The 21,228-nt window shown below is 42.9% G+C and overlaps 1 protein-coding gene and 1 long non-coding RNA gene across 2 annotated transcripts in view; both read right to left on the minus strand.

Annotated features, from left to right (window-relative positions):
* LOC309666056 (uncharacterized protein) overlaps positions 1-21,228 on the minus strand; it is a 196,187-nt gene that overhangs the window by 90,122 nt on the left and 84,837 nt on the right. The gene's annotated exons all lie outside the window — the stretch shown is intronic.
* LOC309666075 lies at positions 5,153-20,387 on the minus strand. The gene is made up of 2 exons (XR_014266871.1): positions 16,272-20,387; positions 5,153-16,231 (listed from the first exon to the last, which is right to left on the minus strand). It is a non-coding gene; the product is annotated as an uncharacterized lncRNA (long non-coding RNA).

Consider the following 21,228-nt stretch of genomic DNA (forward strand, 5'->3'; position numbering starts at 1 on the left):
ACCAACATATTCACATTTCTTTGGTCAATAAATACTTCCTGAAATCCCAGGTATGGGTACCATACAGGCAGATCAAGCCAAATGAACGGCAGGTTGTTGGGTGAGCATGTCAGAGCAAGGACAGTCCAGACGCCAGTGGCCTCCGATACTCTCTCTCCAGACAAGTGTTCTCCCACCTCCTCCACCACCACCATCCTAGTCCAAGCCGCTATCAGCCTTCTCCTGGACAAACACGAAACACTTCTTGCTATTTTCCCAGCTTCTGCTTCCTCCCTTCCAATCTATTATCCACAAAGTGTCCAGAGTAAACATTTAAAAATAGAAAACAGGTGATGGCTCAGCCCTACTTCGACTCCTTTAATGCTCTGCATGGGTCTAAAGATAAATACCCGAGAGCTGACTCTCAAGCCTTGGTCTGGCCCAGCTCACCCCTCCAGCCTCCTCCATGCACACTATTCCTGTCACCCTCACACTTCAGCCACACTGGTCTCCTTTTACTCTCTTAAACGCACAGATCCCTCAACACCTCAGAGATTTTGCACACCTCGTTTCCTCTGGCCGGAAACTAATGCACATACTCTGCACCTTCCCCACAAAGCACATACGTGCCTAGTCGTCTGCAGCTCCTAGCTCATATGTCACACGACCCCAGACTAGGACATTCCCTTATCTTAAGCTCCCATAGTATCTTGATCTTCTCCGTTGTAGCACTTACTACCGTTTATAATTACACATTTATGTGATTATTTAATTTACGTTTATTTCTCTCACTAGACTGTAAGATGCTCCATAAAGGTGAATACTGTGCTCATTTTATTAGCATGTTCCACAACAGTGGACACTCAAGAGATATTTTAATGAATGAATGATGGCTTTGGGCCGTTAGAACCTGCTGTATCCATTGCCAAAACAGGGATCATTTTGCCAGGCAGACCATATGGCTTTCCTGAATGGGCTCCATCCTCCCTGATGTGTCCTGCCCCTGGGGGGGTCAATAATTAGATGGGCACTGTCTAACTCACTTCCGTAACTTTACTGTTTCCTAGACTTCCACAGCCAAAATAAATCTTAAGATACTAAAAGAGAAACGGCACAAAGTTCAAGATACATTTGAGTAGCACCTCTGCAGACAGGACTTGTGGCAGTGGGCTACTAAGAAACACGATAAACAAAAAGGAAAACATAAATTGCGGCCAAAGGAAACCCTTGCTGAGACAACACTGGAAAACAAATAAATATACATGCACGCATGTGCACAAGCACCCAAAGCAGTGGTCCTCGGAGGGGGGCATGAGAGGCTTTGAGTTTGCTGTGGGATGCCTCCGTGACTACGGGGCCGACAGCAACAAAGTGCGCAGCTCTCTGAAGGAGGCCCCATACGCTGCACCTCCTCCTGTCCCTGGGGCCTGACTCTGCACACTTGGCACACAGGAGACCTGGTGTGTACTGACTGTGTCATTCTCCTATTTGCCTTACAAATCAACAACTAATCGACATTTCCTAACTCGCTGCACAGAATGTTTTAAATGGCTCACAACTGTGGTTTACACTTTAAAGATGTTCTAACATTTCAGTTCTCTTATGTAATGAGAATGAGAACAAAACTGATAGGAAGAAGTTCCACAATGCCCTTGGCTCTACATTCACATCTAGTCATCGGGGCCTAGAAAGGGCCAACTTCACTCATTCATTCAACAAACAGCATGCACCTGAATAAGCCAGGCATGGTTCTAGGTGTTGTGGACACATAATGAACACGACAAAACCCCTGCTTCTCAAGGAGGTAACGTTCTAGGAGGAGACAAACAATGAACATATGTTAAGCACAGGTATACCTTGGAGACACTGCAGGTCTGGTTCCAGACCGCAGTAAAGCAAGTCACACACATTTTTTGGTTTCCCAGTGAATACAGAAGTTATGCTTACACTATACTGTAGTCTATTAAGTGTGCAACAGCATTATGTCTAAAAAAAAAAAAAATACATACTTTAACTTAACAATTCTTTATTGCAATAAAATGCTAACCATCATCTCACACAGAGTTGCCAGAAACGTTCAATTTGTAAAAAGACAACATTTGCAAAGCACAATAAAGCAAAATGCAATAAAGCAAAGTGCAATCAAATGAGGTATGTTTGTAAAATGTAAAATATGTCGGGGGGGGTGTTAAATTTTAAATAGGATGGTCAAGGAACGCCTCACTGAGAAACTGACATATGAACAAAGACCATGACTCTTTTGGGAAAGAGTCATGTAGACATCTTGGGAAAGACAGTTCCAGACAGAGGATCAGCAAGTGCAAAGGCCCTGAGACAGAAGTGTGGCCTGTCTGACCTGGGGCATGCATGGGAGACAGTAGTAGGATGTGGGGTCAGAGAGGTAAACAGTGACCTTGTTAGGATACCCAAAGGTCTTTGGCTTTTATTTTGAGGGCCCTGCAATGCAACAGAGGTGTTTGGGGCAGAGGCAAGTATGATCTGGCTGCTGGGTTGAGAACAGACTGAAGCGAGAGCAAGGGAGGGAGCAGCAAGACCAGTTATTAGGCTTCTGAAACAGCCCAGGCAAGAAATTACAGGGGCTTGGACTGGAGTGCAGCAGTGACGCACAGCAGTGCTTCTAAAAAGCTGACAAACTCTTCGTGGAACTTTAAGAAAATGCCCTAGGATTAGCTCTAACTCATTTAATGGCTGATTTTAGCAGTCAATCTTTTTATCACTAAAGGGGTTTTTTTGTTTCAATTATTACTTTTATAAAAGAAAACTTAGTGGATTTTTAGCTATGAAGAAGTAATATATGATCATCACAGACAGTGGAAAAGATCAAACAGACAAAACATCACCACACCACATTACAAAAGAATTGCACATTCAAGTACTTGTGACACTGGTCACCACTGTGTATGAGCATTTTTCGTTTACTCTGAGAATAGAAGGCTCCTCTAAGTGAGGAGAAAGATCATTGAATACATGTGGCCATGGGAGTTAATGACTATTTAACATGAAGATTTTCCACTTGAAGATCTGTTGATGTACAGCAGGATAAACCCCAAACACAAGTATTCTTCTTAAAATCAGGCTTAGGCCAACATGGTCCAACGCTGACCTCTGTCAGCTGTGCCAGTTTGAGCTTAGCCCAGAAGGAATGTTTGCACATCACTGAGGAAGCTACGCTTTCCTGCACAGACTTTTCCCCTGAGAAACCCATGATGATTTCATGATGTAAAAAATGGACACGACGAATTCTAAAAAAAAAAACTTTAAGTATTCTTTTTATTCTCTGCTCTGTTGGTTAATGGGGTCGGGGGGGGAGGTAGGGGGAGATCACAGCTCATAACTGTCATCATGGAAACAATTCCACTCCAGGGCAGGGAAGCAGCTCTTCACTCGCTATCCAAGCCATGGGGCACGTCATCTGTGCAGTAAACAGAACCCCGTCCTCCCCTGAACAGGATTTGCTGTCTAGTCAACCGTGACAAACAAAATTAAACTCTGATTCTCAACATTTAATTCTTTTGGCGGATATGCCTTATTTGTTCAGCTTTTCTCAAACTGTGCTAAGACAGGTGAATCGCTCATGGTGAATCAGGTACTGTCATCACCCACTAGAGCAGTCCTTCTCAAACTTCAACGTGCACAGGAATTGCCAGGGGGTCTGTTAAAATGCAGATTCTGATTCAGAAGCGCTGGGCTGGGGCTTGAGACTCTGCATTTCTAGTAGTCTCTCTGGTGATGCCGCCGGTCTAGGGACCACAATTTGAGTACACAGCGGCAGAATATTTAGTATCCTCCCTCCTTCCCCTCTCCCTACTATTCCCTCGATAAGTACCACTGATGGAGACTGAAACTACTGCACTGAAGACTAATTGTTTTATTACTCTTACATTAAAAATAAGAATTTGCCCTCCACGGCGTAGGATACTTAAATCCCACCAATAAGCAAACAGTCTCTTCTGGGGCATCCTTAGCTAATTGATTAGATCTGAAACTTCTACGTGAGCAACCACATATGGTTTTCTTTTTATTCTCCCTTTTCTTCACTCATCCTCTCCCCACATGGAAGAATGGTCCGCACAAAGGATCACGGCTATAGGGTAAGCTCCCGGCTTCAGCACTAGGTGAGGGTGTGAAAGAACCAGAATTACTGAACCTTTTCCATCTCGTCCTTTTTTTGTAAAGAGGATAATCCATAGACAACCATGGCACTGGCTTGGAAAGTACAGAATTTTCATCAAGGGGTTAAGAGTGGTCGACTAATGATTGCTTACAGGTACTGACATTACCGGCTGCCATCAACAAATAGGCTTTGAGAATCTCTCTCTAGGACCCACCCAAACCCTGCACTTTCAGACAGAGGGGTCTCATATTACACACCTGGCCAAATCTCTCATTCAGAACATAACTGATATTTTCAAATTACAGATAATTCATGTGAAAATGTAACCTGAGCTTTAACATGCCTCTCTCAACCCTTAACTTCTAAGCTATTTTAGTTCAATCCTAATTAATTTTTATTAACATTTCACAGGTAAGTATTTCTTTCTTAGTTTGCTTCTAAAGTAAAAGATAATAGTTATAAGATTGTAAAGAAAAATACTGTTCCTCTAGGACAAGGATCCCCGGCATATGTGTGAGAAAGGCCTACTTTTTGTTTCTCTAAAGCCGTAAGATGACCAAAAGGAAACGGTGTGGTGGGGAAGAAGCGGAGGAGACGCTGCACTAACACCTCTGATTGCTTCCTGCCCTCTGGGATCCTGTGAAACCACAGAGGGAGGAACCTGGCAGAAAAGAGGCCGACAGACAAGAGGGTACCGCAGCAACAGCTGCTTTGGAGATCTGTGAGATCAATCTAGGCAATCACAATCAATTGTTTGTAGATTCTAAAAGGACCAACTGGAATTATCATTGGGTTATACTAAGGAAACAAACTACTAACCAAAACCTATTAAGAAGGACAAAGGTATACCCAGCCTGGGGCAAGATTTAAAGAAGCAAAACACCACTTACACATAAAGGCAGGTGGCAAAGAGCAGGCAGGCTCATTCTGTGCTGCTCCTGCGGCTTGAACTCAAAGGTAAAATAGAAAAGGAGACAGACTTGGCACAATACAAGGAAACACTTTCTAACAAAATACAATTCTCAGCCACAGAACTACTTTTCTTTCTTTCTTTTTTTTTTTGCAAAGCAGCGAGCTCCCATCACTGCTGAGACAGCCTCATCCTGCTACCCTGCGCCTCCCCCGCATCCAGCACCACAGCTATGCCAGGCTGCAAGCCACTCCCCACACATGGTCTCACGGCTCTCACGCAAGTACCACGCCTGGGGTGCTTTTTCATTTCTAGGCCACCCCTTCAGGCTTGGAATCTCAGCTTCCACGTAACCTCTGTGCATCGTACGCTGCCTCTCTTCCTCCCAACAGGTTGACAGCCTGCTGCTCACGCAGGTAACCTCACACGCCTCCTCCCTGCACATCCTCATCCTGCTGTATATACTTTTAGACTGGGAGGCCTTGAGGGCAGGATTATGAGTACTGATGTGTGTCTCTGCAGTGCCTGCCATAGTGACCTGGACACAGCATGCATCAGCTGGAAGGTGAAGGAAGGAAGAGGAGAGGAGGGAAGTGGAGAGAGAGAAGACGATGCCTAAATTATCACATCTCAGGTACATTGCAGAAGGAATTCTGACATTGGGAGAGAAGTTAATTTGAATGAACCTTTTCTACATAGAAAGACATGAATTGCTGTGGCTTTAAGGTTTATCATTTTAGGTATGTTTTGATCTAATTATTGTTAATGGCTGTTTAGAAACAGTCCCAATATTCTGCTCTTATTTATGTATCTAAATACACATATTTACTATGCTATTTAATAATACAAATAATTTTCCCAAAAGTTTAAAAAATATTTTTAAAAAATCTTTCATAGTTACTGGGAAGCCTGCAGAAAATGCGCCCATGCCATTTCCCTCAAGTTTGGAATAAGTATATCACTAAAGCAAGTACAGGGCCACTACTGGCAAAAGACCCCGGCAATACTTTGTAAGCCTTTATGCTAAAACTCTGCATACCAGAAACAGAACTCTGTCTTCAAATTTTTCCTAATTCATGCAAGCCTTTACCATCAGTTCTCGTTTTCCTAAGCATCTACACCCAATTAATCTGCTCTGTACACCACCAGTGGCAATTCTCAAAACATGACAAGTATGTGAAGGGCCATTCTGATGGCCTCAGGGGAGTGACAGGGCAGTGACAGGCAGGTGAATACATCTGGGAACTACAGAACCATTGCTAATGACCATAATTACTCTTTGGGAGGATTTCTATAAACCGCACCAGCACCCTTCCCAAAGAACAGATGACGACAGGTGAACCCACACCTGAGACCAGAAAACTGTCCGCCAGAACCCGGCTCTGCATCAGCCCCAACGTCTTCCCCCCACAGACGACTATGAACACACTGCCACCCTTGCCTCCCGCACAGCCCGCTTCCGTAAGTCCCACCTTCTTTCCCGTGCTGCTGCCCTGGGTGGCAACAGAACAGGTCTGGGCTCTGTGGGCACCCGCCCGGCCAATTCCCGCGGCTGTGGGGCAAGGCTGAGGAGGATGCTGACCTCCTCACAGTGGGTGGCGGGGTATCTGCATATGAACTGCTGCCCTGTTTCCTTTTTATAGAGGGAGGCACAGTGAACCGTCTCCATGAGAACGTTAGTCTAGGAGTGAATGAAGTCTTTTTTTTTTTTAAATAAATAAATTTATTTATTTATTTTTGGCTGCGTCGGGTCTTCATTGCAGCGCGCAGGCTTTCTCTAGTTGCGGCGAACGGGCATCTCATTGAGGTGGTTTTTGTTGCAGAGCATGGGCTCTAGGCACGTGGGCTTCAGTAGTTGCGGCGCATGGGCTCAGTAGTTGTGGCTCGCGGGCTCTAGAGCACAGGCTCAGTAGTTGTGGCGCACGGGCTTAGCTGCTCCGCGGCATGTGGGATCTTCCTGGACCAGGGATCGAATCCGTGTCCCCTGCACTGGCAGGTGGATTCTTAACCACTGCACCACCAGGGAAGTCCCTAGGAGTGAATGAAGTCTTTGTTGCACTTCATGAGACTTAAAAAAATAGCTCTGAGATATATATGTATTTCAGAGGACAGCAGAAGTCTTCTGGCCTAACATCAAGTCATACAATCGATAAACTTGTATTAGCATATCTTTTTACCAAAAAAAATGCTAGATCTGTAAAATGGAAAAGGGCAGGATGGTGCAACAGACTGGCCACATGCAGCTTTGATCATATTGATTTCTTTTCATCCTACAGGTTTTACAGTGGCAGTAAGAAGTGGCCTGGGCTGAGTGACAGAGGACACGGATCTGCTTCAAGGTGAAAAATGCCCAAGCAGAACCCTGAGCACAGCAACACCCGAGCAGGGCGGCTGCCCCAGGAGCGACCAGCAAACATGCTGAGAAACAGGATGTCTGGTGGTTACTCTTGATCTGAGGCTGTTTGTCAATAGAGTAGAATTTTCAACACAAAATCTTTTTTATTTTTAATTTTGCCAGTTCTTCCTTATATCTGAGCAAACTAGAGGGGAAATAAAGTGGCAAAATTCAAAGTGGGTTTTTGCTGCCCGCCCCCCACTCCAATTCCTCAGCCGGCCACGAGGGAGAAGGATGCTTCTTTCAGGAAGACCCATCTGGACCCTGACTGAAGGGCAAAGGCCCCCCAAATATCAGTCCCCCATCCTGACACCTGGTCAGGTCATCAGGAAGAATCTGCCCAATACCTACTATCCCCACAATAAGCCTGGGTTCCATAGTCCAACAAGGAAATGGAGGGAAAGGAGCCGTTACTGAGAGCTGGCTACATCCCATACAGTTTCACGTTCACCTTTTATTTATTTATTAAAAGTTTGTTTGTTTGTGTATGTATGTATGTATGCATGTATGGCTGTGTCGGGTCTTAGCTGCAGCATGCGGGATCTTTGGTTGCGGCGCCCAGGCTTCTCTCTAGTTGTGGCGCGCAGGCTCCAGGGTGCGTGGGCTCTGTAGTTTGTGGCACGTGGGCTCTCTAGTTGAGGCGTGCAGGCCCAGTAGTTGTGGCACGCAGGCTTAGTTGCCCTGCAGCATGTGGGATCTTAGTTCCCTGACCAGGGATCGAACCCGAGTCCCCTGCATTGGAAGGTGGATTCTTTTCCACTGGACCACCAGAGAAGTCCCCATGTTCACCTTTAGAACAACCCATGGGTAGATTTAAATGGACGGGAGGTGTGAGTATGTAGGCTCAGAGAGGTTAAGTAACCTTCTAAGCCTAGCTCCCACCAAGGAGATTTCCCGAGGCCTGAGAGGCCTCTTGCCACCCTCTCCCAGGATGCCTCCTCCAGGGGAGGCCCCAAAACAGGCCCCCTCTCACACTCAGAAAAAGAACACACCTGCTCTAATGACAGGACTTAACTAGGACAATGGGATTGAACGCTAAATAGGCTAACAATAAAAACACGAACCAAGCCAGGAATAACTGAAGGTCATGCAGACCACATGTCCTGATGTGGTGCACTTTACAGGAACGGGAAAACAAGCCCCTCTCTGCAGTGCTGTGCGGAAAACCCCTCACCAGTCTCCCCAGGATACAGACAAGAGACAGCCTGCAGGAGTACCTGTGATACGCCCCAGTGCAAAAGCAGGGGGCCTCTATCCCTGGTTACAAGAACTAACAGAAAATTCCAGGACATTTCTAGAGGGCCTTGCCCCAGACCCTAAAACTCGGGATCCATGCAGGGAGCCCTACAGCTCATCATCTTACGCTGCATGTTGCCTTCCTGGGCTTGGGAGAAATGTGCACAAGTGCAATACCAAGGGACAAATAAAGACCCAAACTTTAGCGAACAAACAAGCAGGAAGGGGGGGGGGGGCGGGGTGGAAGTTCCCTGGAGTCGGGGAAAGGAGAGAGAGAAAAGCATTTTTAAAAAAATAAAAATATTTGTTTCTCTAGAATTGAGAATGAAGAGAAATGACCAGAAAGCACCGGTGAGCGGAGGAAGAAGGGTGACACCACGGTCTCAAACCAGAAGAGAGAGTTCACGTAAGCCGGGGTGTGTGCTTGCTTCCATTCCCGCCCACCCACGGTTCCTGGGGCAAACAGATTCTTGGCTGAGCAGGTATGTGTGGGAGGCCTGGTTTATTTTCCAACCATTAGAGCTTTGCCCAGAACTACTTAATTATAATTTTTCAAGGTCATACATTCAAATATGATGTTACTACCTCACAAGACAAATAACTCTAGGGTCTGTGGAGTAGGAGGAGGGGAAAGAAGGAATTAACCATCCTCACTTGAACTATCTTCTTATCCACTCTTACTGTGTATCTCTTATATGTTCTCAGAAAATCAACAAACTGCCAAAACGCATAGCTAAAAGAAATAACAGCTAACTTTAATATAATGCTTACACTCTATGGCAAGCACAATTCTAAATGCTCTGTATATATTAACTTATTTGACCCTCAACAATTCTTTGAGGTGGGTACTATTATCATTATCATCCCTATTTATAGCTGCATCCAGAGGGTAAGTGACTTGCCCGGCTACCAGCAGCAGGGCACCCTGTGCGCCTGCCCTATGCTATACTCCTTCTCTGTGTTCGGCTCTCTGGCACCCCCAAAAGGCAAAAACGTAACAAGAGCTCTGTTCCACTATGGGATATCTAACTGACTCTCCCAGTGCAGCAGGGCTTTTTTCTTTAAGCTACTTTTCTGGGAGGAATATTATCAGAGCCAGCCCCCACCTTTAATCCTGCTGCTCAAAAAAGCCATATAAGCTGGAAAAGTCCCAGAGCTCAAACCACAATTCCCCTTACACGCTGCCTGATTAGAAGCAGTTCGAAGCAAAGCTTTGATCCCTGTTAAAATGTAAAAGCTCTGGGAGGTGTACTCTTTATGCTGTTATCAGTTTGTAGTGAAAGTTGCACTGTTATCTTTTTAATGGTAAGTTTAATGATAAGAACTTCAGGTGGTTTCCAGGCATCCAATTCACCTGTCCAGTTTGGATCTGTTCACTGCTGGGTGCCTAGAACTCTCCAGGACCTGGCACATTAACAGTTGTTCAATATACCAGCGTGGGTGAACAACTGAACAAATGAATGGCTGTAATTCTTGCAGAGGTCAGTTTTAGGGCACACTTATGATGCAGGTAGGTCTTAAAGTGGTAGCCAGGATGGGCAAAGTATCACTGGCAAGGTCTAAAGAACAAGTAAATCACTGTCTCACAGTAATGACTTTGAAAGAAACCCCAGGCATATTTAAATATATGAAAAGGATCTCTCTTTGAATTTATTAAGAACGGATTATATCTTTAAATGTATATAGAGCTAATTTATTAATGAAGAAGGTAATCTAAGAGGGTAGTGATATCTACATCATCTTCCTCTACAATTACACTTTCCCAAAAGATGTGGTGCCCTAGAACAACATCTCTTCTCCTTAATATTCTCATACCCAAGTCCTATATGTCCTCAAGGGCCTCCACAAATGTCTTTTATTCCAGGAACCCTTCCCTGTGTTCCTGGCCAGAAGAGGTCATCCCCCGCTTTGTACTCAAAGTTACTTTGTTCTTTCTTTTGTGTACATAAATGCACTTCCTGAATTGTTGTATTTTTCTCATCTGTACTACCTGGCTGTCCCCAACTCTATCTCCGTATTCCACAGGAAACCAAACATTTTTCCTAACATAAGTCAGCATCCACTCAATATCAGACTAACGTTTTTAAAAAGACTCCTGTGGAAGTGCTCCAAGGATACACCACCATCTGTTTCTAATGTTCAAATACATTTTAGATATTTTTAAAGCTGTAATTTTTTTTAAATGACACTGAAATGGTTTATACGCAAGCTTCTCACCCACTGCGGACACACAGCGTCATGTGCCAAAGATCCTGTCTGGGAGATCCAGGCGGTCCCTGTAGCAGGTTCCCCTGCCACCTCCACGTGCACGTGTGGACTTCTTTTTTAAGTGTGACACTGGGAAGGGAAGCTGTAGCTCCACCCGGTCGTGTGAAAAATACTGTGTGCACAGTCTGCTCTCAAGAGGTTGTTCAAGTAAGCACATGAATACAAACCGCACCCCAGTGTCGGCTGCCATTAAATGCGGGCGAGGCACAGGGGGCATCTGGTCGGCCTTGCTTTCATCACAGTAGAAAGTCCTTTGTGATAATACCCTACTTGAGAGAGGGTAAATATTTATTCTAAGAATTAGATGTTTCCTGTATGACTTTAGATTTATGATAAGGAATGTGAGCTATTGTTTCCATACGTTTAGTTACAGGGTTACGATTTTGAAACAAATATTCCCTACCTTAGATTGGCTCAATTGAAAAACATCCTGGGATCCCAAGGCAAGTTATTTAAAAACAAAACAAAAACAAAAAACTCTTGTTATAATTTGCAAGTAATTATCTATGAGAACAGATTTTTAAAAAAATATATGATGCATTTAAAGCAAAGTATATAATTTTATTAAACACAGCTGATAATGTGAATACAGCTATTATTATACAGTTATTATCAACACCAGATTTTTTAAAGTGTTTCATTATATCTTAAGAGCTTCATTGCTCTTGCTGACTCTTCAGTAAACATCATAAATGTAAACTCCAAAAACATTTATAGTACTAGGAAATGTCACTTTATCTGTTTTATATGGTAGAGTTTAATTTCATTTGATGAAAGGATTCCCTGCCCCCGCAAAAGTCTGAAAAACTTCTGTTAGTTTTTCTCAAATCCCAGTCTAGGGAGCAGCTGCAGTAGACCTGGATGAGCTTTTTTACCATATGGTTTTTCCTGGGCTCTTTTCTCAGTAGTTCCGATAGGCATGAAGTGAGGTGAAAATATGGCAAGGGGTGGGGAGGGGCAGGGAGGGGGGATAAAAAGGAAACCACTGATCTAATCAACACATAACTGTCTTCATAGAATTTTTGGTCAAATGCTTCAGTAAAATCAAGACAAAACAAGTCAACAACATACCCTTAATATGTGAACTCTTTCACAAAAGGAAACAAAGTTAGTTTTATATTATTTGTCCTTTAGTGAACTCATACTGGACCTACTAATACCATATACTTTTCAAAAAGTTCACAAATCAACTATTTAACTCTATGTTTCATTGGTGATCAATAGCCAGAGCATGCATTTGGCTTCTAGAACCTCTTGCTTTATTTAAAATTTGGAAAAAGGTTGTTTTTCTCCTGTCTTCAACCCCTTTTAAATTCTGTATGATTTGTCGACATTTAGTAAACACTGAGGTGTTTTGAGATATTTGCAAGTTCCTTCAGCAAACTAGAGAGTTTGAGAACCACTAATTTATAACAGTCATCACTGGCTATCTCCTCCACACTGAGCTACACTTCCCAAGACACTGCTGCAGTTCTGTACACTTTACAATTTCAAAATCATTTTTCTTGCTGGAAAAGATTGGAAGTAAAAACAGCAGTTCAGCAAGATCACAGATTTTTTTTACACGGAAGGATACTTTTTAATGTAACTACTCTACTACACTGATTTTTCTTAAGATAAGGGAAATACATTTAAGAAACATACCCAAGATGAAACAGTCATTGGCAAAGTGAGAACTCAGCACCCACCTTCCACAGTTTAGTAATCAAAGATCTAAGTTCACATTCAGATTCTTCTACTCACTAGCTGCAGGTGTCTTGGTCAAACCCCATAAGCCACAATTTACTTAGGTATTAAAATGGGAATTATATCTTCCAGGGTTGTTAGGTATATTAAAATGAAGATACTTAACGGTGTTCTGGAAAAGCCTCTGACTCCAAGTAAGTACACAATAAATGTTAGCAGTTGTAAACACATTTTTTTTGGCTGGAGTTTTAGAACAAAAGAGAATTCTCCAGGTATGGTGTAGACTACCCCGGAAAACCTTTGCGTTCTTAAAGTGGGGACAAAAGGAATTAAGTGCTAGAATATTCCCCAGTGCTATGGGTATGAAGGTTGTGGGCTTGTGGTCTTGAAAAAGGGAGTTAACCGTTGGGGATGATTTCTCCAAAACTGGGAGAGGAAAGGGTTAGGGTCCCATAAGGGCAGAGCCCTGACCCATTCACACGCCCACAACCTTCATACCCATAACCCTGGGGGATTCTAGCACCTTGATTTCCTATTTAAACAGTAAAAGAAATGGAGAGCATTTGAAGGTGGGGGAAAGAAAGGTGACTGGCCAGGAGAGACCAGCCCCTTCCTGGCCACAGGTCAGTGGAACCTCATTACTTTATATAAGATACATCAGCCACCTGCCAATTCCAAAGAAGTGCCTGTCCTCAGATGCAATTTCTGCTAAACATATTTCTATACAGAAATTTCTCACCTATTGTATAGCTCTAGAATAGATGGGTTTAGCATCCTCTCTTGCACCCCCAGTGGCAGTGCAGCACCCCCTCCAGGTCCTGCAGGTTCTCCTTGGAGCAGTAGGGCTAAGCAGGGGTTGAGGAAAAGGAGAGGGGTGAACCACACACCTCTTTAGGGACAGTCACCAAGTTAATTTCTCCTTCTCCACATCCATGGGTAGTATGCCCAATGTTGCACTATAAAATACCAAAGCTAGAGTACTAGTGAAGTAGCTGCCAAGCTATTTTATCATTTCTAACATTCCTGGTAGCAACTACCACACTTGAACCAAAAAGAATAGGCCATCTGAGAACACACATAGGCACCTGGCAAGTTTCTAAGAAAACTATTTGCAGATCAGTAGGGATATCCATCTCCAATCTCAGTCTTTGACCAGAAAGTTCTACTGCACAACAATAGTTTTTGAAAAGACACACCTTCTAAAATATTTATCTACCGCTCTAGACTCCAGCTCCACCCATTCAAGCCCTACCCATTCTTTTACTTTCTGCACAATTGCCACCTTTTGTATCGAAACTTTCTATAAACCATATCCATTCTTCTCAGGGAGAAAGGAGTGAACTCCCACGGCACTCTGTCTCTAATGTCCAAATAGCACCATCGTTTCCTACCTGCATGGCTTTATTTCCTCTTTAAGCAACATGGGCATAGGACCTGTATGGTTCTGACTTTCTTCTAGTGCCCAGCATCTTGCACATACACCATGCGTGTATGTATATATGTGTGTATGTCCTGGGAGGACACATGGACACACACCAAGATTTACTGAGCAGCTACTATGTCCCAGGCACTGTGTTTAACCTACCCCATTGGTTTTTATCTTAACAACATCTCTATCAAGTAGTCCTTATCAGCCCCAGCTTGCAGATGAGAAAACTGAAATTCAGAGAGGTTAAGGCTTGGCCAAAATCACAGAGCTGAGTTTCAAACCCAGGCCTGACTGATTCTAAAAGCCCATGCACTTATAAAGTTAATATCCAACAAGCATTCAGTAAATCACTTAATGAAAAGCATTTCTATGCAGGGTATTGTGCTGAGAACTACTGAGAATCAAGATGCTTTAAGTTCAGCAACTGTAACTAACTATACTACATAGTAGTAACAAGGCCAAGAAAAGGGTTTACATAAACACTAAGGATGTTCAGAGGAGTATGAGACCACTTTTTTTGGAGGTGGAGCAGGGAAGTGGAGAGGGGTGGGAGTAGAATTAAGATAATCATGAAGAATATGGCAGACCTGAAACTTGGATTTAGACAAGCAGAGATGAGAGGTAATAGTATGTCAAAGATTAAATGAGCTCACCCTAATATTCTTCCTAAAGCAGGAAAGTGGACTAACAAATTACATTCAATAAGATTGTATCCTTGACAGCAAAGACAATGTCATATACTTGTTTTTTATGTAATATTCATTCTGGAAACATTTAATAACTATTTAGTGATGGAGAAAGGACAGGAAAAGGGATAAAGGGTGTGGGGTTTGTAGTATTCCTTAGAATATTTAATTAACTCAGACACACTGTCCCAGACATGCAGTCTGGTTTTATAATACATATTAATTAAATCCTATTCCAGTCATTAACAATCTTTCACTAAGTTGTACATGTTTTCTACCCGATCATAAGTCTTTATGGGTACTTCATATTCACAATGACTAGCCCAAATTACTGTTATCAGTTTTACTCCCCAAACTAAGCACAAATGTATTTTAATCTATTTATCTGTACATCAAAGAATTTTTCTTTGGAAAATAGCCTAGTATTTAAAAAAAGGTAAAAATTAACAAAAGGTGCCCGTCTACCTAAAAGAGAAAAGAGGAGCCATCTACATGCAAAGCAACAAAATAGAATTACAAAGCCAAACTTAAATGCAACATCTGCTTCTAAAGGATATGTTGGCAGAGAAAATTAACCAGTTGTATTATGCCTTAAGCAATGAAAACCTGTTTCCTCATTTCCTTCTTGTCCTTTTGAAAAGACAACATGTCACAGTAAGACTTTTTTAAATAACAGCATCCATTCTTGTGACAAATGTTTGCCAAGCGGGGCGGGGAGGAAGGAAAGGAATAAAAAGGAAAAGAAAGCGGAAAAGAGATAGGAAACAGTAAGGCGCCATCTGCTGACAAACGGGAGAAAAAAAGGGAAAGAAATTTGAGAGCACCACTTCCTGACTAGTGTGATTGAAAAAATGTCAAATGAGTGTTCCAGTCATCCTCATGAAATAGAAAATGTTACTATGAAAATATGTGGAATAATTTTTTTTACATTTGTAAAGTTCATGTCCTAAAAATTTACTGTTACTACTAAATCAAATTATAAAGACCACCATTCCTCGAGTGCAGACAGAATGACACTGGAAACTATTTTAGGCATCAGAGGAGTATTAACACTGAATGAACTAGAAATATCCCAATGATATATTTCAGCTTTTCCAGGCAGAGTCAGCTAAGGGATGATTTCTTTGGTTAGAAGCAGTCATCTAAATTTTAAGCATACCTGTAACAGCAGAAGACTACAGAATACTAAAGGATGATCATTCTCTACAAATAGGATGTTGAACATTATTCACCACTGATTACAAGCTAGCTAAGCAATATATCAATTACTCATTCTATGCTACAAAAAGGTGTAACAAATTATAAGAAGTAAAAGCCCAGTGGCTGTGAATAAAATTAAAACTAAATGATAAGTCTCAGAGCTGAGAAGAAAGGGAAAGAGGGTCTTACTTGCATGTACACCTTTAAGAAATTGTTTAACAAACTGGTTTTCTTTTCTTTTTTCAATTAACCTGGCTACCACACACACACACACACACACACACACACACACACACACACCCTCTACCTGTTTCCATTTCAAATACACACACACACACCCCCTCTACCTGTTTCCATTTCAAATACACACACACACACCCTTTACCTGTTTCCATTTCAAATACACATACACACACACACACACACACACACACACACACACACCCTCTACCTGTTTCCATTTCAAATACACCCATACTCCCAGCTGAAATAAGACATCTCAGCTTGACAGGCAGTTTCCTTCAATACCCCAATTTTCAGTATGCGGCATTTCTCAGCATTTAAGTACGACTCTGTATCTGTATATGGAGCATCTGAAGGCCAGCTACACACCAAAGGACGAAAGTACCCAGTGGACATCACTGTGGTTTTAGAGCTGGAGCATGTTGTCTGTAAGTTCTCATTTCACAATACCTTCAAAAATACATGGTTTCCATTGATTTGTCTATATACTATTTGATTGTTTTGCATTAAACAGAATTTAAGAGATATTTTGGGAACTTCCCTGGTGGCGCGGTGCTTAGGAGACCGCCTGCCAATGCAGGGGACACGGGTTTGAGCCCTGGTCCGGGAAGATCCCACATGCCGCGGAGCAACTAAGCCTGTGCACCACAACTACTGAGCCTACGCTCTAGAGCCGCGAGCCACAACTACTGAGCCCGTGTGCCACAACTACTGAAGCTGGCGCGCCTAGAGTCCGTGCTCTGCAACAAGAGAAGCCACCGCAATGAGAAGCCCTCGCACCGCAACGAAGAGTAGCCCCCACTCGCCTCAACTAGTGCACAGCAACAAAGACCCAATGCAGCCAAAAATAAATAAATAAATTTATTTTTTAAAAAGATATTTTGTTACCGAATCATGGTATTTTTTGTTTTTGATTGTGGTCTTAAACTCTGTGTACAGAGGCTACAAAAGCTCAAGAAAAGTGGACAAAGGGCCATATTACAGGGAACGTAATGTCTTTTTACCTCGTGTTATGGTAACTATGCTACTCCTTGAAGCAGTTATGTCAGTTTCTAACTGAATGCAGTGTTGTGTGAGTATAAATGGATGTCAGCTTGAGGGCTTAGGATCACTAGCATTTTTCCTATTGAAATTATTTAATTATTGACAATTTTATTTTTAGAGATTTTTTTTGACGTGGACCATATTTTAAAGTCTTTATTGAATTTGTTACAATATTGTTTTTGTTTTACGTTTTGGTTTTTTGGCCTCGAAGCACGTGGGATCTTAGCTCCCCAACCAGGGACTGAACCCATACCCCCTGCATTGGAAGGCGAGTCTTAACCACTGGACAACTTTTAAGAATTTATCCTACAGCGATTTTTCGGAACAAATGACCCACATAATGTTGAGGCCGACTTATAAAACACCTCGGAGGGAAAAAAAATAAATGTGGGTTGACCCTAATATATTTTAACAGAAGAAAAATGCACTAAGGTTTGATGATCTATTCAATTGCCATGGTTTAATAATGATACCTTAAAGCACCAGAGTCCTCTGAAGTGCTCTAATGGGAGGATACCAAAAAGGGTTAAGGACATGGTACCCGTGACATAAATCTACAGAAAAGATCCTTCATTAGGGGAGGACACACGGTGTGGTGCAGGGAGTACTGAGCAAGCAGTCAGAAAATCCTGATTCTTATTCCCAGTCCCATCACCAGCAACCTGTATTTCCATCCCTGCCTCTGTCACCTCGTCATCAAAGGGAGATTAGTCCTTCCAGCCCCACCTGCCAGTTTCTATCAGCCCTATTAGCCAATAAAACAAGCACACACTCAAAACCCAAAACCCATGTCTATTACTGAGAATAGGATCCTAGACAGTGTCACCTCTAAAGATGATTGAGGACTATTAAATCACGTATTAGCAAGAAAAAATGGGCTCAGCTCAAACTACTATTCTAAATTTAGCATTTATCAATCCATGGATGTCTTCATATTTTTACCACTTATTTCTGCATCCACAAAAGTTAAATAGTGGTGTCTTCCTGCACTTGTCCCTTTATACACATGTTCCAAAGTTTCTCTAGGGTATATTCCTGTAAGTGGAAAGGCTAGATATGGGGTTTGCCCAGATTTAACCTTACTATAACGCCTTGGTCTATGTCTCTGGTTCAGAATGGCTTCTTGCATTGGAATCTACTCTTAATTCCAATTCCTGTTGGTCTCTGACTTTACCTCCCCTGTCCCATTTATAGTTTTGTCCTTCATACTTAACACTCAGCCTGGCTTTTACTGTATGACTTTACCTCCCCTTTTTGATCATTGATCACTAGGTACTAATCCAGCTATGCTGTCCCCATCGAATCCAGCCTCAGGACCCTTTCGCCACACAGCCAGTGCATGGTGTGTGAAAGGCACGCCTACAGTTACCCCCTATTTCCCAGTTTCAAAGACCACTGCTTGCTACTTGAGAAGTCAGCAAATATTTATTGAGTCTTTACTCTGTGCAATGCACAGAGACCCAACATGTGTATGTACAGAGCTTGAATATCATTTGCTTTCCCTACATAGACTCAATGAGTGCTCTATGCCAGGAGGCCTCAATTAACAGATTACAATTAACCAGCCATAAGAAACTCCAGTCTGAAGTCGGTGACATTTTCAGAGAAGGGGAGGAAGGGAGCAGGTATGCGTATGATAAGAAGGCAACCTTCCTGTCCCTTCCTCCCACCCTATTGCAAGGTGTATGTTGGATTAAGGGAGATGAAGAGGAGATTTTCTGTGTAGCACTGAGGACCCTGGAACTTGTCCTATCAAGTGTCATCCTGCTCCCCTTCCCCCCGCTGAAGGGCCACTGTAGACAGTCAGCATTACTTGCTACATCATGACCCTGGCAAATCATTTCATTTCTAAAAACACTGAGGATCTCCAGTTGCTAAATCTCAGTCGCCTTATCTGTAAAAGGGAGGTAAATGATACCCACCTGCCAGGCTTTTTCTGAAGATTCAATGAGAATGTACAGAACAAGCATATGCAGTGGGGCTTTGTGCCTTGCTCCAAAACCAGGAACACGGGCCAAAGTCACCATCAGACAGACGCCTACTGAGTATAAAGAAGAACTTTATATACAATAATTAGAGCAATCCAAAGACAGAAGGAGCAGTTAGGTACCAAAGTTCAAGCAGGGGGTTGTAAGGCCTACTCAATCAAAAGGATTTTCCATAAATCTCCCTTCCACAGGAAGAATTATCCTAGTTCAAACAGGAGAAAATACTGTGCTTGATTATCTTTCTCTCTCCATCTGGATATTTCATGATGCAAAGGACTGAACTGTCAAATAAGCAGCCACACGGCTCTGTCTGCACCAGGTACCACTTGCCCCCATCCACACTCCCCAGAGGGGCTTCTCCTCTGGGCTCCCTGCTACGCCCGCCACCGCCGGCCCATCACTGCACCTCTCCGCCAGAGGGCGGTGCCACACGCATGGACAGGGGGCCCGCGGGGCAGGAAGAGCACTAGAAATGAGTGGCAGCACCCTCCTCCTGCCCTCAAACAGGGGCTGACCGGAGCGGATGCGTGAATGATCCAGCTTCTACACCCTCAGGTGAGCCCACCCTCAGGTGGGATCCAGTGAGGCAGCTTCCCCAGTCTGCCTCCCAGAGGCCCAGCAAAGCTGGGCTCCAGCTGCCCACAGTGGTGACTGGCTTGGTAACACACTGTTGGTGCTTCTGGTGTTGCCCTCACCTTGCAAATAAACTACAGGCACAGGTATCCATGTCTCTCTTGGGGGAACTCAATCTAAGAAAATACCTCATACCACGAGGACGTGAAGAGACATATTTACAAAGCACAGAAGGGTCTTGTCTTAGTTTCTTCTTAAATCTCCTTGCAACAAATAAACTTCAGAGTCTCGGGTTTATCACAGAATTAGCAACACACAATCTAGAGATATTTATACAACATTAAGATAAAATATCAGTGGTGTTTTTGCGATGACCGAAGAGTCCAGTGGACTCATAAAAGTAATTCAGAAGAATACTATCATGAATTTTTTCAGTTTGGATAGTGAGTGAGTTCATCCTAATTCAAAAAGATAAAATCACTTTGATATAATGAAAAGAAATTCTAACACACAATTTTATTACGTGGAGAAGTTCAGTTCCAGAAATAATTATTGAAGACCTACTAGGTTCCAGACATGAAGACGACCCAGGCCCTGTCTCCAGAAAACTCAGTGTCTAGAAAAGGGAGACAGACATGTAAGTCAATAATTACATTAGAGTCAAAAAGTGTGGTAATTAAACTGTGAACAAAGACACTAGCGGAAGTCCTGTCTGGACGGAAGAGGGTCGAATAAGGTTTCCCAAGCAGGTACTGTTGGAACAAGGTTTTCAAAGATGTCTAGGAGAGATGACAAGGCATTCCAGGAGTGAGAGAGAGAGCACACCAGGTACAGGGGCCAGCCTGTGGACGAGGAGAGGCAAAAGCAGCTCTGTGTGTTCACCAGGCCTGGGCTCCTGTTCAACGGATGTAAAATTCATACTCATGTGTAAAAGAATAACTTTTTCCTCCAAATTGTAAAATCCTCACAAGAATCACTTGACAAAAAAAAAAAAAATCAGACAAGTTTTCTGCTTCAAAAAAGCCTCTAAAATGCTGGGCCCTCATGCATTATCCTTGAAGCATAAATAAGAGAAAAATTGTCTGACTCGAAATACAGTTACTGGCTACACACCATATGATCCCAACTATGGATACAGTTAAAAGACCAGTGGTTGCGAGAGTTGCAGGGGGATGAACAGGTGGAGCACAGAGAATTTTTAGGGTGGTTAAAATACTCTATGTGATACTATAATGAGGGATACCCGTCATTATACATTGGTCCGAACCCAAAGAATGTACAGCGTCAAGACTTCAGGTGATTAAGATCTGTCCTTGTAGGTCATCAACTGTAACAAATGTACTGCTCTGGTGGGGGATGTTGATAATGGGGGGACCTGTGCCTGGGGAGATGGGATGTATGGGGTATATGGGAAATCTTGGTTCCCAAAACTGCTCTAAGATAAATTCATATATAC

Source organism: Balaenoptera physalus (assembly GCF_965194825.1).
Source record: "Balaenoptera physalus genome assembly, chromosome: 8".
In the NCBI taxonomy this organism is placed as follows: Eukaryota; Metazoa; Chordata; class Mammalia; order Artiodactyla; family Balaenopteridae; genus Balaenoptera; species Balaenoptera physalus.